At 40.6% G+C, this 25375-nt stretch overlaps 1 protein-coding gene across 1 annotated transcript in view; it reads left to right on the forward strand.

The window, feature by feature from the left end:
• GPR176 (G protein-coupled receptor 176) overlaps positions 1-25375 on the forward strand; it is a 124645-nt gene that overhangs the window by 27862 nt on the left and 71408 nt on the right. The window lies entirely within an intron of this gene.

Consider the following 25375-nt stretch of genomic DNA (forward strand, 5'->3'; position numbering starts at 1 on the left):
AGTCTTAAGGGCCATGGTGGGCTGGTAAGTATTTAACAACTGGCTTTGTCTGGAGAAAGCCCTGATTTGTTGTGTTTGCCAGTTTTCATGGCATAGATACTTCCACCGTGGCCAAGCTACCAATGACGTGCATAGTTGGGAAGGGGTGTGTACATTCAGCTGTCCCAAGCTGGGGTCAGGCTCCTGCATGCCACTGTAAATGGAGGATTGAGGGGATGAGCCTTAGGCCTAGCCCATGGAAGGTTTATGCAGATGCTGAGAGTAGCTCTTTCTAGTATCATTTGTTTACTATGGACATTTGTTTACTATGTCCATTGCCATGGACAGGCACTGCTTTAGGTATTGGGGATGTAGGAGTGAATCATATGAAGTCTCTGCCCTCAGGGAGCTTACATACCACTGAAAGCTGTTCAGAAGTTTCCAATTTCAACCTCTTGGGACCCTAGCATTCCCCCATTTGGGGGCAATGAGGAAAATAGCATGGGCTCATTGTAGCTTTCCTGGGTGTGAAGCAGGGATTGTGGAGGAGGCAGAATTGCTCTCTGGATTGTCTCCATCTTGGAGGTGCAGAGGCCCTAAACCTTGCAATGCCAGGAATGTTGGCAGTGTGCCATGAGGGGTAGACATTAAAGAGCAGAGAAGGTAAGGGTCTTACTTGGAGTTCCAGTTCCCTAACTAATCCAGAGGATTAGTCATCAATAGGTGACTATTGATTATAAGCCATTAGTTGCCTCATTAATAGTTAATGATCTGGAAACTTACTGAGTGGACAAGATTCTGGCAACCGAAAGCATGTCAAAGCATTGCAAAGGTCTACATCCTCAAGAAGGGTAGGAAAGGGGTTGGAGAAGCTACCGATGGCAGAGCTCAGAGACAAGGATGCAGACATGCTTTTTTGAAGGATTTAGGATTCTTGGTGAAGAACCTCAAATCTTTGCTATCGACAATCACTGAGCCAGGTGGTGTGACTTGAGGGGGTGAGACTTTCCATTAGGAAGGTAGAGAAACTCAAAACCTTTAGACAAGCAAAGGTAGGAAGAAAGGAGACGATTTATTCTTGAAAATAATTGTTTGGTGCTGCGTAATTCCTGCTCAGGGTTGCTGGGCTCTCTAGAACCTCTGCCTGTGCTGTTTTTCACCCATTGAGTGAATGGTTTATTCTCACACAGCATCTAATGCTGCTGCTGCCTTACCCAGTATCACCATTCTGGGAGAGGGAGATTGTGGACCGTTTACTTCTCTGTTTGTCTGGAATATGCATTGCTCCATTCATGCCGAGTCACCTCGATCTTCCTTGGAAGCAAATGCCTACCCATTTCTCATCCTGGTTTGGAATTTAATTCTTGACCGTGCAAGTTTTAGCCACATGAAGAAAACCCAGGCTGCTTTCTAGTACGAGGACCCCTCCCAGCTGCTTTGGAACAACCAGGGTGTTTCCAAGTGTGGGTTTTGGATTACCTATATCACCTTCTGGTGGTTTTTAAAATATTCATTCCTGTAATGTGCACCAAACCTACTGAACTAAAGTCTCTGGAGTGGGATTTAGGAATTTGCATTTTGACAAGTTTCTCAGGTGATTTATAGGCGCACTAAAGTTTGAGAACCCCTGATTTAGGCTCATAGACTGTTAGGAAATAATTTCTGAGTTCCCCTGGGAGCCAACCTGTGTCCCATCGGAACAAATGCAGCCTGCTCGACCCTGCAGGTCAGCCTGGAAAAGGTCTGGAGCCTTCTTTTTCCTTTTAAGTTAGGATACCCACACAATCTGGTAAGCCAGTGAGGACAAAGCCTCTTCCTAAGAGTCGCTGTTATGTGACATGCTGCTATCAGACACAGGTCAATTAGCTTATTACAGCTGAAGTTAAATGTAATTAATTGTTTTGTTTTCAGCAGCTGAAGTTTAATTCTATGATTATGATTATGTTATGAAACCCAGACATTTGCATGGTAGTTGACAAAGAAGGAGGTCAGTATGAATCAACACTTTTTATGCCCTTGACTCCTGCTTTGTCAGTCTAGTATTTACATGCCATATGTGGGTTCTCTCAACTGGTCACGTTGTTTTTTAAAGTTTTTATTTAAATTTCAGTTAGTTAACATACAGTGTAATATTAGTTTCTTTTCTTTTTTTTTTTTTTTTGGTGTAATACTAGTTTCAAGTGTACAATACAGTGATTCAGCACTTCCATACAACACCTGGTGCTCATCACACGTGCCCACTTTAAACCCCATCACTTATTTAACCCATACCTCCAACCCCTCCCATCTGGTAACCATCAGTTTGTTCTCTACAGTTAAGAGTCTGTTTAAAAAAAATTTTTTTTTAATGTTTATTTATTTTTGAGTGAGAGACAGAGCACACAAGCAGGGGAGGGACAGAGAGAGAAGGAGACACAGAATCTGAAGCAGGCTCCAGGCTCTGAGCTGTCAGCACAGAGCCTGACGTGGGGCTTGAACTCACGAACCATGAGATCATGACCTGAGCTGAAGTTGGATGTGTAACTGACTGAGTCACCCAGGCACCCCAAGAGTCTCTTTTTGATTTGCCTCTTTCTCTCTCTCTTTTTTCCCTTTTGTTAATTTGTTTTGTTTCTTAAATTCCACATATGAGTGAAATCATATGATATTTGTCTTTCTCTGACTGACTTATTTCACTTAGCATCATACTCTCTAGTTCTGTCCATGTCATTGCTAAGGGTAAGATTTCATTTTTTATGGCTGAGTAATATTCCATTGTGTGTGTGTGTGTGTGTGTGTGTGTGTGTGTGTGTAAAACCATATTTTCTTTTTTTTATTTTATTAAAATTTTTTTAATGTTTACTTATTTTTGAGAGAGAGAGAGAGAGAGAGAGAGAGAGAGAGAATGTGAGTGGGGGAGGGGCAGAGAAAGGAAGACACAGAGTCTGAAGCAGGCTCCGGGTTCTGAGCTGTCAGCATGAGATCATGCTCTGGGCCAAAGTCAGCCGCCCAACCAACTGAACCACCCAGGCGCCCTATATATAACCACATTTAAAAAAAATTTTTTTTTAATGTTTATTTATTTTTGAGACAGAGAGAGACAGAGTGCAAGTGGGGGAGGGGCAGAGAGAGAGGGAGACGCAGAATCTGAAACTGGTTCCAGGCTCTAAGCTGTCAGCACAGAGCCAGACTCGGGGCTCTAACCCACGGACCGCGAGATCATGACCTGAGCCAAAGTCGGACGCTTAACCGACTGAGCCACCCAGGCGCCCCTATATAACCACATCTTTAAAAATCCATTCTTCATGGACACTTGGGCTGTCTCCATATCGTGGCTATTGTAGATAATGCTACTATAAACATAAGGGTGCATGTATCCATTTGAATTAGTATTTTTGTATTCTTTGGGTAATTACTTAGTAGTTCAATTGCTGGATTATAGGGTAGTTCTATTTTTAACTTTTTGAGAAACCTCCCTACTGTTTTCCAGAGTGGCTGGACCAGTTTGTCTTCCCACTAACAGTGCAAGAATTTGTGTTCCCACCAACAGTTCCCACATCCTCACCAAACCCTGTTGTTTCTTGTGTTGGTTTTAGCCATTCTGATAGGTGTCAGGTGATATCTCCTTGTAGTTTTGATTTGCATTTCTCTGATGATAACTGATGTTGAGCATGTTTTCATGTGTCTGTTGGCCATCTGTATGTGTTCTTTAGAAAAATGTCTGTTCATGTTTTCTGCCCGTTTTTTAATTGGATTATTTATTTTTTGGGTGTTGAGATTGGTTTTTATAGATTTTGGATACTGACCTTTTATCTGATATGTCATTTTCAAATATCTTCTCCCATTCCATAGGTTGCTTTTTATTAGGTTTTGTTGATTGTTTCCTTTGCTGTGCGGAAGGTTTTATTTTGATGTATTCCAATAGTTTATTTTTGCTTTTGTTTCCCTTGCCTCAGGAGACATATCTAGAAGGAAGTTGCTATAGCTGATGTTAAAGAAATCACTACCTGTGTTTTCTCCTAGGATTTTTATGATTTCAGGTCTCACATTTAGGTCTTTAATCCATTTTGAATTTATTTTTGTGTATGGTGTAAGAAAGTGGTCCAGTTTCATTCTTTTGCGTGTAACTGTCCGGTTCTCCCAGTACTATGTATTGAAGACATTGTCTTTTTCCCACTGGGTATTCTTTCTTGCTTTGTCAAAAATTAACTGACCATATAATTGTGGGTTCAATTTTGTGTTTTCTATTCTGTGCCATTGATCTGTGTTTTTGTGCCAGTACCATATTGTCTTGATCACGATAGCTTTACAGTATAACTCGAAGTCTGGAATTGTCATGCCTCCAGCTTTGCTTTGCTTTTTCAAGGTTGTTTTGGCTATTTGGGGCCTTTTGTGGTTCCATGCAAATTTTTGGATTGTTCATTCTAGCTCTGTGAAAAATGCTATGGGTAGTTTGATAAGGATTGCATTAAATGTATAGACAGCTTTGGACAGTGTAGACATTTTAACAATATTTGTTCTTCCAGTCCATGAGCAGAGAGTGTCTTTCCATTTCTTTTTGTCATTTTCAATTTCTTTTCTTTTTTTAAGTTTTAAAAAAAATTTATTTATGTTTCACAGTGAGACAGAGTGTGAGTGGGGGAGGGGCAGAGAGAGAAGGAGACACAGAATCTGAAGCAGGCTCCAGGCTCTGAGCAAGTGTTCAGAGAGCGTGATGTGCGGCTTAAACGCACAAACCGTGAGATCATGACTTGAGCCAAAGTTGGACGCTCAACTGACTGAGCCACCCAGGTGCTCCGATTTTGTTTTCTTTTTTAAAATGTTTATTTACTTTGAGAGAGAGAGGGAGAGAGAAAGCGAGCGAGCAGGGGAGGAGCAGAGAGAGGAGAGAGAGAATCCTAAGCAGGGGAGGAGCTGTCAGTGCAGAGCCCGATGCGGGGCTCCCTCTCACAAACCATAAGATCATGACCTGAGCTGAAATCAAGAGTCAGAAGTTCAACCAACTGAGCCACTCGGGCACCCCATCTTCAATTTCTTTCATTAGTATTTTATAGTTTTGAGAGTAGAGTACAGGTCTTTTACTTCCTTGATTAGGTTTATTCCTAGGTATCTTACTGTTTTTGGTGCAGTTGTAAATGGGATTGGTTCCGTAATTGCTCTTTCTGATGCTAATTATTGGTATATAGAAATGCAACAGATTTCTGTATGTTGATTTTGTATCCTGCAGCTCTACTGAATTCGTTTATCAGTTCTAGCAGTTTTTTGGTGGCATCTTTAGGTCTATACAAAGTATGGTGTCGTCTGCAAATAGTGAATGTTTTACTTATTCCTTGCTGATTTGGCTGCCTTTTATTTCTTTTTGTTGTCTGATTGCTATTGCTAGGACTTCGAGTACTATGCTATTTAAATAACAGTGGTGAGAGTCGACATCCCTGTCTTATTCCTGACCATAGAAGAAATGCTCTCAGTTTTTCCCCATTTAGGATAATGTTAGTTGTGAGTTTTCCATATATTGCCTTTATTACGTTGAGGTATGTTCCCTCTACACCAACTGTTTTGAGGGTTTTTATCGTGAATGGATGTTGTACTTTGTCCAGTGCTTTTTTTCCATCTATTGAAATGATGATATGGTTCTTATCCTTTTTTTAAAAAATTAATGTGGGTTACCATGTTGATTGATTTGCAAATACTGAACTACCCTTGCAACCCAGGTATAAATCCCACCTGATAGTGGTGAATGATTTTTTTTAATGTATTGTTGGATTTGGTTTGCTAATATTTGATTGAGAAGTTTTGCATCTGTGTTTGTCAGGGGTATTTAGCTGTAGCTCTCTTTTTTAGTGGTGTCTTTTTTCTTAATTTTTTTTTTTTTAAATTTTTTTTAACGTTTATTTATTTTTGAGACAGAGAGAGACAGAGCATGAACAGGGGAGGAGCAGAGAGAGAGGGAGACACAGAATCTGAAACAGGCTCCAGGCTCTGAGCTGTCAACACAGAGCCCAACGCGGGGCTTGAACTCACAGACCGTGAGATCATGACCTGAGCTGAAGTTGGATGCTTAACCGACCAAGCCACCCAGGCGCCCCTGTTTTTTTTTTTTTTTTTTTTTTTTTTGAGAAAGAGAGAGAGAGAACATGGGAAAGGCAGAGGGAGGGAGGGAGGGAAGGAGGGAGGGAGAGAGAGAGAGAGAGAGAGAGAGAGAGAGAGAGAGAGATCTGAAGCAAGCTCTGTGCCCACAGCAGAGAACCCAATGCGGTGCTCGAACTCATGAATTGCAAGATCAGACCTGAGCCAAAGTTAGATGCTTAACTGACTGAGCCACCTAGGTGCCCCTAGTGGTGTCTTTCTCTCATTTCGGTATGAGAGTAGGTCTGGCCTCATAGAATGAATTTGGAAGTTGTCCTTTCTTTCCTATTTGTTTTTTGGAATAGTTTGAGAAGAATAGGTATTAACTCTTCTTTAAATGTTTGATAGAATTTGCCTATGAAGCCATCTGGTCCTGGACTTTTGTTTGTTGGGATTTTTTTGATTATTGAGCCACTTTCTTTGCAGGTTATAGATTTGTTCAAGTTTGCAATTTCTTCCTGTTTCAGTTTTGGTAGTTTATATGTTTGTAGGAATGTATCCATTTCTTCTAGGTTGTCCAATTTATTGGCATAATATTTCATAATCTGTTATAATTGTTTGTATTTCTGTGGTGTTGGTTGTTATTTCTCCTTTCTCATTTGTGATTTTATTTATTAAAGTCCTTTCTCTTTTCTTTTTGATAAGTCTGGCTAGAAGTTAATTTCAAAGAATCAGCTTCTGGCTTCATTGATCTGTTCTTTTTTTATTTTTTTTTTCACTTCTATATCATTTATATCTGCTCTAATCTTTTTAAAAATTTTTTTTATGTTTATTTTTGAGAGAGAGAAACAGAGTGTGAGCAGGCGAGGGGCAGAGAGAGAGAGAGGGAGACACAGAATTGAAGCAGGCTCCAGGCTCTGAGCTGTCAGCACAGAGCCTCATGCGGGGCTCAAACCCATGAACTGTGAGATCATGACCTGCACCGAAGTCGGACACTTAACTGACTGAGCCACGCAGGTGCCCCAATTTCTGCTCTAATCTTTATTATTTCCTTCCTTCTGCTGGCTTTAGGCTTTGTTTGTTGTTCTTTTTCTAGCTCTTTTAGATGTAAGGTTAGGTTGTTTATTTGAGGTTTTTCTTGCTTCTTGAGGTGAACCTGTATTGCTGTATACTTCCTTCGTAGGACTGCTTTTGCTGCATCCCAAAGGTTTTGGACCATTGTGTTTTCATTTTCATTTGTTTCCATGTATTTTTAAAAATTTCTTCTTTGATTTCCTGGTTGACCCATTTGTTGTTTAGTAGCATGTTGTTTAATCTCCATGTATTTGTGGTGTTTCCACATTTTTTCTTGTGGTTGACTTCTAGTTTCATAGTGTTGTGGTCAGAAAAGGTGCATGGTATGACTTTAGTCTTTTTGTATTTGTTGAGGCCTGTTTCATGACCTAATATGTGATCTATTCTGGAAAATGTCCTATGTGCACTTGAACAGAATGTGTATTCTGGTATTTTAGGATGGAATGTTCTGAATATATCTGTTATGTCCATCTGGTCCCGTGTGTCATTCAAAGCCATTGTTTCCTTGTTGATTTTCTGTTTAGGTGATCTGTCTATTAATTTAAGTAGGGTGTTAAAGTCCCCTATTATTGTTGTATTATTTTCAATGAATTTCTTTATGTTTGTTATTAATTTTTTTTATATATTTGGGTGCTCTCCTGTTGGGTGAATAAATATTTACAATTGTTATTTATATCTTGTTGGACTGTTTATTTTGTGATTATATAGTGCCCTTTTTCACTTCTTGTTACAATCTTTGTTTTAAAGTCTAGTTTGTAGGATATAAATATTGCTACTCCAGCTTCCTTTTTTTAAAAAATATTTATTTATTTATTTTGAGAGAGAGAGAGAGAGAGATATAGAGAGATTGAGAGAGAGAGGTAGCAGGGGAGTGACAGAGAGAGAGGGAAATAGAGAATCCCAAACAGGCTCCTTGCTGTCAGCACAGAGCCCAATGCGGGGCTTGAACCCAGAAATTGTGAGATCATGACCTGAACCAAAAGCAAGAGTCAGATCCTTAACTCACTGAGCCACCCAGGTGCTCCCCGCCCCCATCCCCAGCTACTTTGACATCCATTTGTATGATAAATGTTTCTCCATCCTCTCACTTTCAATCTGTAGGTGTCTTTAGGTCTAAAATGAGTCTTCTATAGGAAGCATATAGATGGGTCTTGTTTTTTTATCCATTCTCTCACCCTATGTCTTTTGATTGGAGCATTTAGTTCACTTTTCACTCAAAGTAATTATTATTTAAAAAATTTTTTTAATGTTTTATTTATTTATTTTTTTTGAGACAGAGAGTGTGAGCAGGGGAGGAGCAGAGAGAGAGGGAGAACAGAATCTGAAACAGGCTCCAGGCTCTGAGCCATCAGCACAGAGCCCAGTGCAGGGCTTGAACTCATCAACTGTGAGATCATGACCTGAGCTGAAGTTGGCCGCTTAACCAATTGAGCCACTCAGGTGCCCCACATTCAAAGTAATTATTGATAGATATGTATTTATTGCCATTTTATTACTTATTTTCTTGTTGTTTCTGGAGATTTTCTCTGATCCTTTCTTGTCTTTGTCACTTTTGGTCTCTCCTTTCCACTCAGCGAATCCTCTTTTATGTTTCTTGCAGGGCTGGCTTAGTGGTCATGAACTCTTTTAGTTTTTGTTTCTCTGGGAAACTCTTTATCGCTCCTTCTATTCTGAATGATAGCCTTGCTGGATAGAGTATTCTTGGCATCAGATTTTTACCATTCAGCAAGTTGAATATATCATGCCACTCCCTTCTGGCTTGCTAAGTTTCTGTTGAGAAATCTCCAGGTGGCCTTATAGGTGTTCCATTGTAAGTTAAAGACTTTTGTCTTGCTGCTTTTAAGATTTTTTTCCTTATCACTGTATTTTACAGATTTAATTACAGTGTGCTTTGGTGTTGACCTGCGTTGTTGATTTTAATGGGAGTTCTCTGTGCCTTCCTGATCCAGATGTCTGTTTCCTTCTCCAGATTAGCGGATTTTTTTGCTATTATTTCTTGAAATAAATTTTCCGCCCCCTTTTCTCTCTCTTCTTCTTCCTGGACTCCTATAATACGAACGTTATTGTGTTTGATGGAGCCACTGAGTTCTCTAAGTCTATTCTTGTGTTGTAGGACTCTTCTTTCTCTCTTTTGTTCAACTTCATTACTTTCCATTACTTTGTCTTCTAGGTCACTAATTCATTCTCTATTTCTTCCCAACCTGCTGTTTATTGCATCAAGCCTGTTTCTAATCTCATTTAGTGAACTCGTCATCTCTGATATTTTAACACTTTTACCTCTGTGGTCTTGCTGATGTCTTCTATTGTTTCTCAAGTCCAGTGATGTCCTTATGATTGTTGCTTTAAATTCTCCATCAACCATGTTATTTATATCTGTTTCACTTAGATCTCTGGCTGTGGCCTTATCTTTTTCTTTTATTTAGGATAAATTCCTCCATGTTTGTGTTTTGTCTAAGTCTCTGCCTTCTTCTGTGTTAGAAAATCTAGTTATGTCTCCTGCCCCTGAAAGTAATGGTCTTAGGAAGAAGATGACATGTAGTGTCCAGGGCCTGGTGCTTCAGGGAGTGTCTCTGTTGTGTGCTGCATGCACTCTGCTGTTGTGCTTGGCTGCTCATACTTCAGGCCAGTCATCTGTAGAGGCTCTCCTTGCCTGCAGAGGGTAGTGTTTGGTCCTTCACCTGAAAGTGATGAGTTTTAACTAGGTGTGCTCTGGCCTGCTTGTGACATGAGATCTGACACCACCTCTCTCAGAACTGAGGCCCTGCAGAACTCTGGTCAGGAGATGTGGTGTGGGCAGGGGTTTGTGCCGGTCCCCTGGGGAGGGGCCCATCACGCTGGGACTGAGGCAAACACAACTGAGAAGGGCAGTCTCATCAAAGCGCAAGGTGGTGGGGCGTGATGTATGCAAGATGGGCAGCTAGTGTCAGTGCTGCTTCCCACAGGTGGCCCTGTGTTTATGCTGAGGGGCAAGGGAGGGAAATGGCCCTGGCCACCTTCTTTGTTCTCAGAGAGATGTCTTCATGAACACTGTCTCTCACGGACACACTCCAAGAAGAGTTAATAATCTCCCCACTGTGTGCCCCAGGTGGTTTTCAGATTGCTGTTTCTGTGCTGTCTATCCCTGGGTTGTTCCCTTGCCTTCTTTCCAGGAGCAGCACAGTGCCCTTTGGACTCTATTCCAGCCAAGCCTGCTGACTTTTAAAATTCCAGGGCTTAAGCCCCAGGGTTGCAAGAACTGGTTGCAAGAACTCAGAAAATTCAGCCCCTCTTGTTTTTTAAGCCAATGGCTTTAGGAAGTATTCTCCTTGTGCATTCCTCTGTGTGCTCCTTTCTCTCTCTTGCCCTTCTCTGCAACCTTGGCTCCCTCCCCTCCACAGCATCCCGCCATCCATTTCTCCCCTAAACCACATCTCTGTACCTTCCACCTTCTTTGATGTGTCCTCTTCTTTCCCTTTAGTTGTGGAGTTTGTTCTGTCAGTCTTTAGGTTGATTTTTGGAGTATTTATTTTTTTACTTTCGAGGGTATTTAGGATGATTTGAGACTTATCTAGTTGTATGCATGGGATGAGGTGAGCCTAAGGTCCTCCTACTCCGCTGCAATATTCCTTTCCGGTCAACTCAGTCACATTTAAAAAATCACTCAGCCCCTACGCTTAGATGTTTCTGACTGTTTGGCCCACTGCTGAGGGAAATATAACATGGGTATCTTTAATCCAGTACAATGCTGTCTTTTTATAGATGTAAACATCAAGATGGGGGGATGAAGTGACTTCTTCGGGCATCTTGGACTGCAGTTAGCCCCCAGGTCTTGCCACTTGTAGGTGAGTGTTTTTTTCTTCTCACAGGCTGCCTCCCAGCAGGAGGGAAGTGTTCCTCTGCTGACTTTCACAGATCTTAGCAGACAAAAATCCAATATTCCCATTTCTAAAGACATGTTGTTTAGCATTCCCCTGTGAAATCAGGGAAATTGCAGTGAATTGTTTCTTCAGTCTGAGATTTGGAGAAGTTGTGTCTTCCTTTCTCTGTCTTGTCCTATGTCACTGGGTATACACTTTCTAGAGGAGAGGGACAGTGCTTGGCTTAAATAACCTAGGTCAGGGGACTGCCCTCTGTGCCTGTGAGGCCACTGTGTTATAATTATCAAGTTGTGTGATAATTATGCCACAGTTAATTAATTGGAAGACTTGTCTCTAATTTACTTTGGGAACCTCTAGGTGCTAATGGGCTGAAGCAGCTGTCTACAAGCAAGGATGGCTTTGTTTTTATATTCCTCCTTCTTACCTGATTTGTTTTGGAGACTGTCCTGGTTTTTAAAAAGCACAAACACATTTCTTATGGAATCAGCAGGAAAAACATCAACAAACAACAATGCTAGAGTGTTTGCTTGATTCCTTCAGAGGATGATGATGAGTCAGTGACTCTTTGTCTTTTTTTCAAAGGCTCTTTGTGATTGTGTTTTTTAAGGTGTGGTAAATCCTTTTAGGAGAGTAGGGTAACATAAGTCGGTCACGATGAGTGATGAGTACGTTTGACAGTAAGGTTTCAGGAACTTAGAATGATTTCTTGGAGGAAAAACCCCGAACTTGGTAGACAGTTTCACATTTGAGTCCATGGCTTTTGACTTTTGAAACCTGAGCAAACACCTAAAATATCCTTGACTTTTCGCAGCCGCTGCTTATTCCCTGCTTGCTATCTATCCTATTATTCCTTACTTAAAGGACCCTGGTTTTGTTTAGTGCAACACCATGCCCAGATAAAAATACCTTCTAGACTTCCTTGCAGGTAGGCTAGGGGTGCCAATGTCACCCGGGTCTGACCAGTAAGTAGTGAGTGAAAGTTTACTGAGTAGAACTCAGGAATGCCTTTTTTTTTTTTTTTTTTTTTTTCCTGAAAAAGGACACACTAGACTGGGGCATGCCTTTGCCCTTGGCCTTGGTCCTTTCCCCTTTCTGCCTAGCTAGAAATTTGGGTCTCCTCCTTGATGACTTTTTGGAGAAGCTGCCCAATCCTCTTCTGGACTTCAGGTTACATGAGACAAACAACCTTTCTTAGTTGAAGCTGTTGTAGTTGGACCTCTGTTACAGAAAGTCAAATACAACTTTGAGAAATTGCTGGTTAAGTGGTCCTTATACATGGTATTGGTGATTATAGTCTAAACCAATAGTTCAACTTAGTATATAGAGTTGTAATTTTACATATGGCGAGATCGTCATCTCTGCTAGGCTTACTTTTCTGGAAGTTACAGGACACCAAGATACAGACACTTGCCAAATGCTCTTCTGCCTACGGTGGTGCTTGCGTCAAGCAGGTATTATCCACACTGTTTGCAGCTCTTTGCTGAAGGAGGATTATGTCAAAAGCAAGAGCAATCGGGAATCAACATTTAGTGTGACTCTAAAAAAAAAAAATCCATGAGGGATTTGCCTGTGACTCATTTCAGCTCTGTGAACCTGACCTGGTGACTCTTTCTAAGGGAGGGAGGTCTTTGGACCTCTTTTATTTCCTTCTCTGGGCCAGAGATGGTAGTCCAGGATGATGTCCAAGCATAAATCTGTTACCTCATTTGAGGCAGTTCCAATGAGCAAGGTCTCTCGAATAGATCCATTAAACAGCAAATAGCCATATTTCTGAGAAAAGATTTATCATAGGAAATTTGCAACTATTACATGTTCTCTTTTCTTGTCACTATGTGTATGTCTTTTGGATCTTAATGTTACTTACATAAGAAAAATGGATAAGAATTACAGATTGCTAATTCCAGTTGTTTATGACAAGAAAGGAAAAATAGTTACACGGTGAATGTTTCAAGACATTTAGGCCTATGAAGAGAATTGCCCATGGATCACATAGAACATTAGAATAGTATTTGTTTATATACCATCATGATGTTTCTCAAACATTTAGCAACTACAGATCATGTAGAGAGTACTTTGTGCATGGATGTACCATAATTTGAGGCAAATTTTTTAAAAAGGTCAAAATTTTTATTAATAAAACCCATGTTTCCCAACAGATAAGTAATGTCTGTTTTTTTTTTTTATTTAAAAAAAAATTTTTTTTTTTAACGTTTATTTTTGAGACAGAGAGAGACAGAGCATGAATGGGGGAGGGTCAGAGAGAGAGAGAGAGAGAGACACAGAATCTGAAACAGGCTCCAGGCTCTGAGCAGTTAGCACAGAGCCCGACGCAGGGCTTGAACTCACAGACCGCGAGATCGTGACCTGAGCCGAAGTCGGCCGCTTAACCGACTGAGCCACCCAGGCGCCCCAGTAATGTCTGTTAAGCTGAAAAGAAAACTATGCTTGAAAAATTAATAGTAAATGTTTTTCTTATCAGTGAAAAATATGACCTGCAATTTCTAAATAGAATAGCAAATTATTTAGCTAGATGATGAGTTCCCTATCCAGTTTTTCGTTTTTTGTTTTTTTTTTCTTTCTCCTTATTTTACAAAGACAGAAAATACTTCATAGTTAGAGTCTGTTAGGAGTGGCAGCAAATGTGTGATGACTGTCATTTTGGGAACTTGGATAATTCAGATTGATCGTGTGTCCAGAAATGATGGCAAGCTTTTTCACTTGAAAAACAGAGTCATTGTTTCATCAGGGACTCAGTCTATAAGGACATCTCCCTCAAATTTGCCACTTAGTCGTCTCAAAGAATCTATATAGCTTATTCTCAATATTCAAAATAAATGTGTTTTGGGTCCTAAATGAGAGAGAGTCAAGGAAATCAGGACAACTGACTATGTTGCTGACATTTGCCTCTTGAAATCAAGGAGTCGTTCCTTTCTGATGTTAACTGTGCAGAACAGAAATACTTGAGTTTCATTCCTCATTTCAAAAGTTTACATGAGCACCCTTAACAGCCAGAGTACTTCTGTGGGGAACAGTGACTGTGACTTGATTATATTCACTGTTAAAACTATTTTTTACAACACTGGGTTGAGATTAGGAGGCATATTGTGGTGTGTCATCTGTTTTAGCGAATAAAGCAGTGGGTGTTTGGCATCAAGGTAAAATTTCTTTTATTTGTTTAGCACCTTCCTTCCTCGTTGTAAACATAACTGATTATTCCATCAGTATTGATCCAATTTTCGTAATACTTTACCAGAAAAACATTAAATGAAGCACGTCTTCTATAGACTGGGGTTTTGGTGATCTACAGAACCAAGATTTTTTAAGTACTTCTGGCTCATATGTGTTTTGCTCGTATGGTAATTGATATGCCTGCTCTGGGCATCATTGATTTCACTTAACTGTGAGATACAATATGTACTAGTGAACATGTGATCGTAATTGTTTTTCCATGTTGCATGCCGTTGATGTGTGAGTCCCAGTAGAGCCATTAATAATTTTGTCAATGCTTGTGTAGTCTGATTTGCCTTTGAGAATTTTATTTGTCATTAACCTGGTGGCTGGCTCTCTGAATTTCTTGGAAATAGAGTAATCTTTATTTGTTTTGTATGAGGAATGCAACTTGGAGTAATGCTTCTGTAGTTTTGGTCTGTGTTCTGCCCTTAGGGACAAAATGAGCCAATTTCATACTGAAGAGCATCATGTTGTACTTGTTTTGGAAGAACTTAGGAAGTTTAATAGGGATGTTGCTGTGTAGTTTTTGAAATTTTGTTCAAAAATGATGTGAAAGTTTTGACTGCGTCAAGTTAGTGTTTGGTGTGTGTTTATGACAGAAACACACACCTTAGCTTAGTTTGTCTAAGGTAATCTAATTCTTAGATATTCCTTGGAAGTTGAGTGGACCTCTTTCATTCATGTGAAATCATCCCTGTTACATACACACATTGTTTGCTTGTGCTGGAATGAAACTTACTGTTTATATATAAAATATTATTGTGAGTTCTAGTATTTTTGTTGCTATTTTAATTACAAATTTAGGTTTTAATGAGCACTTCTGAACCATCCATTCATTTGTGTCAACCGGGGGTAAAACACAACGCGTGAGAGTGAAAAATGTAAATTTTATTAACAAACAGCAACACGCAAAGGTGTTAGGGATTAGCGGCACCAAGTACTACCAAGTACTACCTTTAAGAGTGTGGTGAGTGTGAAACGCAACACTATTAAGAACATAACAGGATTGCTGTGAAAAATCCTCATCAATTTTGAATTTCAAATTTGTAAGGTATGCGGGAATAAAACTATTTCTTCCAAACTGCCAAATTATCACTGGACCATTTAACAGATTATTTATACTGACCTATACTGTTTTATATATGAGAGACTGTCACAAGGCAGCCAATGAGAGACTGACACAGCTTAGCCAATGAGTAGCCTGTATACTTAAAACTTTCAGTTCACTCCAATGGACTTTTAGTTTACAACAGCCTTCCCAACTCCCTCCTTTCCTCTATAAAAGAACCTCCTCTCCTTTGTTCTGTGCACTTGCCCATGGTTGTGCTGTTGCATGCCTGTCCTGGGTTACAATTTTCTGCTGTTTCCAAATAAACAAAGTTTTTGCTGGTGAAAAAAAAAAAGACATATATGTTATGTCGTGCCTTTTATTTATGTATTCATTTATTTATTTACTTGAAATATGGTTGACACGCAATGTTACATTTGTTTCAGGTGTACAACATAGTGATTTGATGAGGTTATACGTTATGCCATGCTCACGATGAGTGTAGCTATCATCTGTATGTCATGCCTGTCAATAGGGAGTTTCCAAGTATGTCCACTCATTCTTCAACATTAACTATGTGCCAACCAATTTGCTAGATGCTGAAGATGTAATGATGAACAATGTATACTCCCTCTCACTGTGTGAGTGAGTGAAGCGAAGAGAAGGTTTAGTTCATTGGAGTCGACAAGTATAGGAATTGTGGGTCTGGTCACCCACATGAGACTTGGCAATTATCCTAGATAATGGTAAGGCCTGGGGAGAACAGAAGCTATGAGTCAGTTGCTAAGATCTTCAGCAGATAAGGAGTTACCCAGAGGCTTGCAAATTACAGAAATAAAAAGTAATAGAAGGAGATATAGCCAGATGACATGAGCTTTAAAGGAGCCAAGGTTTACATGAATTTAGAAGGGCAGTGTTCTAGATTTGGGAACAGGGAGTGAGGAATCTGGTGACCCAATTTCCAATCCTGAGGTGGAATGCATAGGAGAATGAAGAGTACCCAAAAAGGGAAGCAGGGCACTTGGGTTTCAGTTAAGGCCCAAGGCTACAAGGAGAGTCTGTGAAGTAGCCAGGACACTGTCAAGTGTTGGTCTTAATCATGGAATAGAAGTCAGAGGGTACAGTGTGAGTTAAAAGGAGGAAGAGAAAGGAGGAGAACAAGGTCAGGGAGAAGAAACCCTAAGCAATGTAGGGATGAGAGTGTAAAAGAGTACAATTTTGGGTATATGACAAGGATGTGAAGTGTGGTAGAATTAACTGGCCTCAAGATTTCAATAGATCTTTGGGATAAAGTTGTTTTACGTGTTTCACAGGCATCTAAAAATCAACTGATGACCTGTTCTAGCCAGGGATGTGTGACTCCTGTGACCATGTTCTCCCACCATCACAGAATGAGGTTAGGTGGGCTTTTCCCTGAAGCAAAACCATAATTGTTTGGGGCGCCTGGGTGGCTCTGTTTGTTAAGTGCCGACTTCGGCTCAGTTCAGGATCTCATGGTTTGTGAGTTCGAGCCCTGCATCGGGCTCTGTGCTGACAGCTCAGAGCCTGGAGGCTGCTTCGGATTCTGTGTCTCCCTCTCTCTCTGCCCCTCCCCTGCTCGTGCTCTGTCTCTCTCTGTCTCTCAAAAATAAATAAACATTAAAAAAAATAATTAAAAGAACCCATAATTGTTTGGAGCTTCAGTACTCAACAGAGTTAAAGACTGGGTTTCAGTCCTAGCTCTGGTTCTCACCTACTTTGTCATCTTGGGCAAGTCCCTTAACCTTTTAAGACCTCCTTTTCTTCCATTTTTAAGTGAAGAGTTAAGCCAAACAGTCTTTGAAATGGTAGGTTGATCCCATTTGTTCTTTGGTTTTCTTCCACTAGAGGGGGTGCTTTTGGTACCTCTGTGGTACCACCATAGGACTCACTAACCCCTCCCTGTAGCCTCCAACAAGATGGACCACTTTTCAGAGAGAGCCACATACATGTACGGTAAACACTGCCTACTCTCATTTTATTCCACCTGTAGTATTTGGGAAGGACCATGTCCTCAGAGCCTAAACACAGAGGTTTCTCGAATGTACCGCTCACCTGACTTCAAAAAGTGGCCCTTCAGCCAGCCCACCTTTCCTGACTGTCATTCTGGTCATTTACTTTTTATCTCATTCTATCCGTTGGTATAATGATGAGTTCTGTAATCCAAAGAGCCTTGAAGTGGTTTCATAACTAAAAGCAAGTAGTGTATGTGATGAAGGAAAATGCACCTCTCTCTCTCTCTCTCTCTCTCTCTCTCTTTTTTAACACTCCTTTCCAGATATGTGCCATGTGTAGTGGAAGGAGTGAAGACTTAGGAACCAGTAGGCCTGAGTTTAGCGCATCTGTGACCTAGTTCATAGGTGGGTGCTATGGTGGATAGCATAGCATAGGTGGATAACCAACAATGATATTTAGAAAAGTATTTGCTCACATTTGATGGGGCACCTGTTGTGTTTACAGCCTACGTTTGGATTTGGGGCTGGGTCTGGGTGAACATGATTGTAAATGAGTATGTGTTCAGGGATGTTTATTTGAGCGTATCTGTGTGGATGAAGAGAAGGGAGAAGATCAACCTATTCTGTTCTTAGCTTTTGTTCTCCATCTTGTTCTTCTGTTTCCTGGCAACAGTAACTTTGATAAAAGAGACGTTTCTAAGCCTAATGAGACAACAAGCTGAGGAATAAAAGAAGAGAGAATATAAATAGCACTGGGGACTGACATGGATTTCTGTTAGGGGTTCTCAGAGCTGCTAGACTCAGCAATTGGGTTTTCTTGTGAGACTTCTGATTGCTTTATTAGGAAAAATAGGATAAAATGAAATCAAGCAGGTATGGCAGCCAAACTCTGGAACTGGAAAAGATAACTCTGTTTGTGATTTGAAGAAGTGACCGTTCACCTCTCCCCTCCCCTCCCCCCACCCCCGATTCTGAGACCCCCTTAAGGGGATAAAAGATATTGTAGACCACTTATTCTTAGAGCATCTACTTGGCCACTGCAAAGATTTTCCACTAGAATACAAGCTAGAAAAATGCCATTTTTCTCGAGATACCGGCCAGCCCCTTCCATAGTAATAGCTATAGAAATTAAAGTATAAACATCACTAACATAAACCTAACATTGTTAACATTATACCTCTAGCCCTGAAACCATTATTAGCACACTATTTTTGAGAACTGCAGCCCACACCGATCTAGTACTCAAGAAGGTAAGAAAGAAGGTGTGTGAAATCCAATTTTATTGGTCCTGAATTCCCTGTGTACAAGAGGATACTAGCAATGAGATTTTCTAAGCTCAAAGGGAAAAAGAGATTCCTGTAATTTCCCCTTAGTGCAGTGTGGCATCTGTTACTTATTTTATGTGTTTTATATCAATTTTAAATGCATCCTAGTGGGACCATGAGAGGGGTGATAGGCGTATAACAGGTGCAGCATGTTTTTTTTTCCTATTGCTTAATACTCTTCTTTTTAAAAAGAAATGCATGCTCTTTTTTAAAAAATTAAACTTTGGGAGGAATACAGAATGGATTCAAATATCTGCCAAAAAAATATATACTGGATAAACTAGTTGATGAGAGTTGATGATTAGCATATGTGCATATGTGAGAAACTTCTTTGAGTTTAGCAAGATAATGAGACTACTTTAAAGTTCTTTTTTTTAGTTTATTTATTTTGGAGAGAGAGAGAGAGAGAGAGAGAGAGAGAGAGAGAGAGAGAGAGAGAAAGCATGTAGGGGAAGAACAGAGAGAGAGAATCCCAAGCAGGATCCACGCGGTCAGCAAGAGCCCAACTTGGGGCTTGAACTCATGAACTGTGAGATTCTGACCTTAGCTGAAACCGAGAGTTGGACGCTTAACAGATTGAGTCCCCCCAGGCGTCCCAAGAGAACACTTTAAGTGTTTATCATACTTAATAGTTTTAAAAAGTTTCACATATGTTACTTTATTTCATTTTTTTCAACAGACCAATTGGGTAGAGGATTGGCATTATAATCCCATTTTATATGTGAGAAAGTTGAAAGTCAGGATTGACCAAGCTCATTGAACCAAACTCCTAGATCTGGCCAAACTCTTAGAGTGGCATGACTGGGTAAGAATCTGGTTGCTGACTCTTGCTTGATCTAGTAGTCTTCTAGTAGTCTTCTTAATACTCTATACTATCTGCAAATATATAGTCTTGAAAAACTCAGTATTTATGAGTGAGCCAAATTTGCTTGTGTGGAAGAACATGTGCATTTCTCCAGAAATGTCTTCAGAATGTCAGTTCTAAGAATGATATGAGAGTATTTGTGTAGTGTGAATTCTGCAAAAACATGTATTTCTTTGAAAACAAATCTTACCCAATTTTGATACCTTTGTAGTTAAAGAAACAATAGACATTGAAATTCTTACTGTCATGGTAATCTAAGGTGTTTTCGGAAATGGGTGCTTTTACTTTTGCAAGGTTCAAAAAGTGAGATATCACCTCCTAAACTTAAGAATTTAAAACCCCCTGGGGCACCTGGGTGGTTCAGTCGGTTAAGTGTTGGACTTCAGGTCATGATCTCACAGTTCTGGAGCTCAAGCCCCACATCAGTCTCTGCGCTGATAGCTCAGAGCCCAGAGCCCACTTCTGATTCTGTGTCTCCCCTCCTCTCTCTGCTCCTCCCCCACTTGTGCTCTTTCTCTCTCAAAAATAAATAAATAAACATTAAAAAAAATAATTTAAAAACCTTGGGACAGGTAGAAACAAGGCAAGGATTTCTAACAAAAGTGAGCCAGTTCTGCCTGCTACCAACAGATGGCGGTATTGGTTGTGTACTGGCTTCCATTTTCAATTAAAGTCTGGTAGACTTTTAGTCTATGGTAGATTTATGTTTGCTGGGCTTGTACCTAATTTTGAGAGGTTTTATGAATGTTATTAACTTCATGTAGTGTCTATGAAAGTGATAAGAAGGAGCATTCTATTATTTTAATTCTTGTTAGTTCTTAAGAAAGTAAAGATGACAAAAGGTGAAGAGACCCTCATGAATTCTGTACATATGCAAGAGATGACTTATTTGACACCTGGATTTTTCTGCAGGACAAACTGCAAATCATGTAACACATGCCAGCCACTGTCCATATGCAGTTAACAGTATGCAGCAAGAATGAAAGAAAGTGATTGAAGAAATGGAAAAATCTTAAGAGTTTGTTACTTGAGGAGGAGTCAGTCTATATTAAAAAAAGATGCCAATTAGCCTTATATTAGTTTAGGGGAAGGTGAAGAGAAGGCTTGGTCTGGTGAGAATGGATGGTTTCACAAACTTTAGGACTGGTCTCATCAACAAATCATTTATGTGAGGAGTCATTGGTGAGTGCCTGATGTAACTAACTCCAGAGGGGTTGTAAACTCTTGGGGAGTCATTAAGGGGGGAGGTTGATAATTTCTACTCTCCCTAAGTGTTTTAGAAAAAGATAACATTTCTAAGGAAGATAATGAAAAGAATAGAAAGATGACTGGTGTTAAAGCATTGAAGTATTAACTAACCACCTACTTGGTGGACACACATGTAGAGGTCTCTTGGGACTTAAGAAAGCCTCATGGTATCTAACTTGTATAGAGTAAGTTTTGAGTTCTTCATGTTGTTAGGTTTGGGGAAAAGCATGGCTAACTGATTTCATTTTACCCAGCAATTTTTACCATCTGGCCTGGAAAATCTTTAATCAGAACCATTACCAGGGGACAGTTATATCAGTTTGAATTTTACCATCTGGTCTTGCAATTTATGCCTGATGATAAAGATAGAGTTAATGATCAGATTAGCCAAAAGGAGGACCAAGAAGTTAATAAGGCGAAAAGTAAGTGAACTGAATAGCAGTGGTGGGGGTTGGCCGGCAGGTGCTGGCAGTACAGGCACAGAGCGTCAGTAGAAGTATCATTGCAACCCACTCAGTAGGTCCACTTAGAGGTAGACTTTCTACTGAATGTCCATGAATGAGAAGAACTTTAGTGCATGGCTGGTCAATTTCTTATAGAGTGAAGTGCTAATGGATCTGCCAAGGCCAAGGCCACGTGTTGGATTCACAGATTTAGTGGCTCTACTTTTGCTACAGCCAATGTTGGAGTTGTCTGTCCTGTTCTGTCATCTTCTTGGTAGTGACACTGTCACCTGTAGACACCTAGACTAGAAATCTTTCAGTATTTGATTTCTCTCTCTTACCTGTTCTAAAACCCAATCTGGTGCCAAGTCCAGTTGATTATACTCCCCAAATATTTCCTGTATCACCTGCCACTGCCATAGCCCAGACCTTGTCATCTGAGATAGAAATGGAGGAAGAACTTGGGCTCAGGAGTCTGGCTTGATTTAGGAGCCTGGTATTGCCATCCATTGGCTTTATGACCTTGGGCAAATTACTTAACTTTTCAAAGCCTCATCTTTCTCAATCAGAAAGTGAGAGGTTAGTACTAGTGTCTACCTTGTGAGACTGTCTTGAGATTAAATGAGATATTACAAGTATAGCGCTTAGTATGAAATCATTCTTAGCTCTCAGAACCTGCACCCCTGGCCTGGATTCCTAACTGGTTTCAGTTCTCTGATTGTTTGCTTCCACAAACCATTTTCCCTACTGTTGTCAGAGTTACCTTCTGAAAGCACTTTTTGGGTTCTGTAACTCACACGGATTAAACACACACATACAATAGCAACAGCAACAGCAATAACACAATAAAAGCCCTTTCCTGGCATTTCATTACCTACGTGAAGTTTGTTATGACCTCTTACAGTTGGGTTTTCTCCTGCCTTGCCAACTTCATGGCCTAGTTTGCCCAGTTGTCAGCTGATGCTCCCCCTTCTCGTAGGCCTCACCCTCTCTGCATATACCATGCACTTTCAGCTTTCCCTCTGCCTTTGCATCCACCTTCAATTTGGAGGGAAAATTCCACCTGTCCTCATCTACTCATTCGTCAAGGCCCACCGAGTCACACTTCATACCCTTTCCTTTCTCCCATAACGTTGTCTGTATCTCTATTATACAATGAATTGCTCCCTGCCTTAAAACAGTTCATGGAGTTGTTTTCATGCCTCTGCCACTATCACATTCTTTTATTTTTTTTTAAGTTTATTTACTTAGAGAGAGAGAGAGAGGTGTGCACGAGTGGGGGAGGGGCAAAGAGAGAGGGAGAGGGAAGAGAAAATCCCAAGCAGGTTCTGCCCTGTCAGCATGGAGCCTAATGCAGGGCTTGATCTCATGAACTGTAAGATCATGACCTGAGCCGGAATCAAGAGTCGGATGCTCAACTGCCTGAGCCACCCAGGTGCCCCCACTATCATATTCTAACCTTGGGAATGTAACAAACTTGCTTTAAGAATCTTTCTTTGTATTCTCCATAGAGCCTAACTCAGTGGATTGCATATTTGCAAGAGCTCAGGAAGTAAGTATTGAATTGAGTAAAATAATTGCAGCTTCATTAGCCCTTGTCCATTTAATAGCAGTGTCATTTGCGGTGCTATTCCAGGGTTTCAGAGTGTCTTTCCGTTTTAGATTTTGGATCACTCAGTAGGGATTAGTACATAGCATGGTGTTGACATAAGATGAATGTAGGTGCTTTGAATTCAAAGCACTGTAGGTTAGGTTCCCGGGCAGGCTGACTTTTTTCATTGCTAGTAAATCATGTAATGTAAATGTGTCACTTCAGCAGGCACATGAATGGGTGGAAAGGAGTTGTGCAGATACTCTTGAGGTGAAGGGAGAGGACTTTGAATTCATTCAGGGAAGCTAGCATAAGGGTTTTGAGGCATTTATCTGTAGAGCAACAAAGAACCACAGTAGAGTGTTAGGGAAGGGGGCATGAGGTCGAGATGACAGTTGAGGAAGGTAACTTTATTTTGTTTAAAAAAATTTTTAATGTTTTTATTTATTTTTGAGACAGAAAGAGAGAGAGAGATAACGGGGGGGGGGGGGGGGGGCGTGGAGAAGAGACTCCCAAGCAGGCTCTACACTGTTAGTGCAGAGCTGGATATGGGGCTTGAACTCACCAACCGTGAGATCATGACCTGAGCTGAAATCAAGTTGGACACTTAACCAACTGAGCCCCCCAAATGCACGGAAGAAGATAACGTTAGCATGTGGTGGGCACTGCCCATTATGTACTGGTACTGTTAGAGGCAGTGAGACCTACATTGGGGGAAAGACATTGTACCTTATTTTTCCCTACAGAAATACTTTGTAATGAAATATGCGGCTATATCTCCACTCTCCACCTTACTCTCTGTGGTAAGAGATGGAAGAATATTAACAAAGAACCGTTTATTAGCCCCTTCTTTTTCTTTGTAGAATCTCCTTACTCTTTGATATCATGCCAGGTGTGGATCTCAAAAGAAACATCTCAAAAAATTATTTGTTAACTGCTTCATTGGACCTCTGATTTAGTGTTCTCCATTTGCATGGGTCACTGGCTCATTGAGGATCTGATGCAAGTTATGGGCCCATTCCTTAGCTAAATACACATGTGCATGAGCAGTCTAAAATTTTCATAGGATTTCAGATAGTTTGTTGACCGTCCCAACGTCTATCCGTGTAACTGCCTGTTCAAATTCCATATTTGCCAACTGTCTTAGTTATCTAGTACTGCTTAACAAATTGCCAAGAACATAGTGGCTTAAAACAGCACATTTTTCTACCTCCCAGTTTTTGTGAGTCAGGATCCTGCCTGGGCACGGGTCATCTGGGTCCTCTGCTCAGGGTCTCATCAAGCTAAAATCAAGATGTCAGTCGGGACACCTGGGTGGTTCAGTTGGGTTAAGTGTCCGACTCTTGATTTCAGCTCAGATCATGATCTCATGGATCTTGAGTTTGAGCCCTGCTTTGGGCTCCGCACTGACAGTGCATAGCCTGCTTGGGATTCTCTCTCCGTCTCTCTCTCTGCCCCTTCCTCCTTATATGCCCGCTTTCTCTCTCAAAATAAATGTAACCATAAAAAGAAAAAAAAAGCCCCTCCCTCCTTATATGCCCGCTTTCTCTCTCAAAATAAATGTAACCATTAAAAAAAAAAAAAAAAAAAAAAGAACACAGGCAACCTCCAGATGCTAGAAAGGTAGGGAAACATTCTTCCCTGGGGCTTCTTAAGGAATGAGCCCTGCTGACACTTTAACTGTAGCCCAATAAAACTGATTTTGGACTTCTGGTTTCTAGAACTGTGAGAGAATAAATTTGTGTCATTTTAAGCCACAAAGTATGTGGTAATTTGTTACTTTGTTAACAGTAGTCCAGAGTGACTGATGTGCCTCACAAAATTCTAGATACACTAGGGGAACATCATTAACCTACTCATTTGTTAATCACTACAATGTCTACTTTTTTTTTTGTTTTTGTTTTTTCAATGCATTCAGACTGTTTGGAGCCGACGTTGGAAGATGTGATGGGGAATGTCTCTGAGAATCGAATGTAATTGGGGTGAAGGATTATTAACGTGCCATTACCGGGAGGCAGTGGGACTTTGGACAAGAATTGATTTTGATAATCCAAAGAAATAATAAAAGAAGGAAGGGATCAAAAAGGAAAAAGGGGCACCTGGGTGGCTCAGTCGGTTAAGCGGCCGACTTTGGCTCAGGTCATGATCTCACGGTCCGTGAGTTCGAGCCCCACGTCAGGCTCTGTGCTGACAGCTCAGAGCCTGGAGCCTGTTTCAGATTCTGTGTCTCCCTCTCTCTGACCCTCCCCTGTTCATGCTGTGTCTCTCCCTGTCTCAAAAATAAGTAAAACGTTAAAAAAAAAAAATTAAAAGCTTGAAGAAAAACATTAAAAAAAAAAAAAAAGGAAAAAGAGATAGGGGCAGTGGAGATGAGGGAAGAGAGAGGAGAAAGGACCGAGGAGTACAGTTTGGCCGTGCAGGCTTGCTCTGCAAAATAGCATGTGACACGTGGCTTCTGTTTGGGAGGATTGATGGCTCAAGGCCGGACCTCTGAGAGCCAAGAGACTGCCAGAAGTTGACATCATGACAGAGCTGTTCCTTGTTCCACAGCACAGATATCACATGAGCGGCTTGCTGCTCTCATGCCTCACCTCTCATGGCTTCAGCTGCGGAGTGTCTGAGACTCCAGATCAAAGGATCAACATTTTCCCCTGTAAACCGTTTTATGGAGGAAAGGTATCGAGTATTTTTAGTTT

Source organism: Panthera tigris, chromosome B3, assembly GCF_018350195.1.
Source record: "Panthera tigris isolate Pti1 chromosome B3, P.tigris_Pti1_mat1.1, whole genome shotgun sequence".
Taxonomy (NCBI): domain Eukaryota; kingdom Metazoa; phylum Chordata; class Mammalia; order Carnivora; family Felidae; genus Panthera; species Panthera tigris.